The sequence below is a fragment of the Mus caroli genome, chromosome 14 (assembly GCF_900094665.2).
Source record: "Mus caroli chromosome 14, CAROLI_EIJ_v1.1, whole genome shotgun sequence".
NCBI lineage: Eukaryota > Metazoa > Chordata > Mammalia > Rodentia > Muridae > Mus > Mus caroli.
In genome coordinates this window covers 61707625-61709706 of record NC_034583.1, presented here as the reverse complement: position 1 = coordinate 61709706, position 2082 = coordinate 61707625, and positions in this window count along the sequence as shown.

Genomic DNA, 2082 nt, shown 5'->3' with positions numbered 1-2082 from the left:
GGATGGTTGTGAGCCACCATGTGGTTGCTGGGATTTGAACTCTGGACCTTTGGAGGAGCAGTCGGGTGCTCTTACCCACTGAGCCATCTCACCAGCCCTTTTTTTCCTTTTCAAGACAGGGTTTCTCTATAGCCCTGGCGGTCCTGGAACTCACTCTGTAGACCAGGCTGGCCTCGAACTCAGAAATCCTCCTGCCTCTGCCTCCCAAGTGCTGGGATCAAAGCATGTACAACTACTGCCCGGCTAGTCTTACCTCTTTAGTTGCCCAGGCTGGACCTGACCTCTCATTCTGTAGCCCAGGAAGTTTTGGCCTTCTTGGTTCAGTATCAAGTAGCTGGATGTATAGGCTTAGGCCAGCAGCCTGAACTATCTATTCATTTATTCTGTTTTGTTGTTTTGTTTGAAATAAGGTGTCCCATAGCAAAGGCTGGTCTTGAACCCCTGATCCAGCGTTTGCCTTCCGAGTGCTGGGATCACAGGCATATATCACATATTTGTGGGTCTTATTTGTCTCACAAAGCTCACACTGGCCTCAAACTTACTTGTATCCGAGGTTGAACTTCCCATCCATCTTGCCTCTGCCTCACAAGTGCTGGAATACACTGACAGCCATGGTTTATTCCGTGCTGGGGATGGGTCTCTTGCTTGCTAGGTGTGTGCTCTACCAACTGAGCCACATTGATAACCCATGTTTGTTTCTTTATAAGCCACCAGCCCTGAGTCATAGGGACAGGTGACATCAGGTTTCATGTGAGCCAGAGTGGGCTTAGAGACAATACCACAGTCCCGTTCCTCTCTCTAGGATGCAGGAGCAAGGACTGGCCTAGAGAGACTGCTACTTACCATCTCTCCAGGGGCTCTGTGAGACAGAAAGCTATCTTTTGTAGTTAGAGGGAGCTTACAGAGTCTCAGAGGATGACCTCAAACACACCGGCCTCCCTAGGACCCAAGGTGCCAATGCATCAGGGAAGCCCAGCAGAAAATGTTACCAGGAAGTTACCACCTGGCTGCCAAGCACTGAGCAGAGGAAGCAGGAACGGAGACCTGGTGACTGAGGGACAAATGGTGCCTTGGTGCCTTAATGGCTTCTGACTGCCTTGGTGAAGCCTTCTGCCTGCAACCACTATGGAGCTGCGTGCCCGAGGTGGGGCTGAGTGTGCAGTTTGATTGGAAGATCAAAAAGAAGACGGGATGGGCTTGCACAGGGGAAGAGGACCAGCTGGCCCCAAAGCAAATAGATGAGAACCATTCAAAACAATGATTTTCTTACCATTCGAATGGAGTTTACAGGACTGCCTTGAATCACCTCCCTCTGCTTCCACCTCCTGCGTGTTGAGATGACAGGTGGACACCATTACGCCTGCTTCATTTGGGGCTAGGGAGCCAACCCAGGCTTCGTGTGTGCTAAGTAGACACTCTGCCTGAAAGACCTACATTCTCAGTCCCCGAACGAACAATGATTTTAAGTAAAGTCGGCTTATGTTTACAGCGTTATCCTTGAAACAGACCTGTGAGAGCAAGGTTTCTTTGACCCAACAAACGAGAGAGCGTTTTACCTGAAACCCGAGGCTTCATAAAACCAATGTGTGTGTGTGTGTGTTGGGGGGCTGAGGGCAGTGTCCTATCTCATTTTGGGGAGAGGGCATTCAGGAGATCAAAGCCAGGGTCTTGGGCCTGCTAGGCAAGTACTCTACTGCAGAGCCAGCTACATCTCCAGCTGCCCAGCACTGGAGAGATATAGCCATTTGTCCAGGGGAAGCAGGGCTGGGCTCCGCATATGTTATCAGACAACATGGACTATGTGGTTATAAAGCGGACCCCGTTTACTTAGAACTCACAGCCGGGCGCTGTAGAAAGTTCACTGGTTACCAAGGGGAGCAACATATGATCAGATTGACTGCAAATGTTTGTGGCAGGACAAATTTTGACACTAAATCCTAAAGGATTTGGAGCTCCTGAGAATTTAGGTTCCTTCAAAGTGAGGCTCTTGACCCCCTAAAACAAAGCCTTAGGGAGAGTCCTTCATGCGTCCTTCTCATGACACAAAGATGTAAAACCTGGGCAACTTTATTGGTTCCTGAA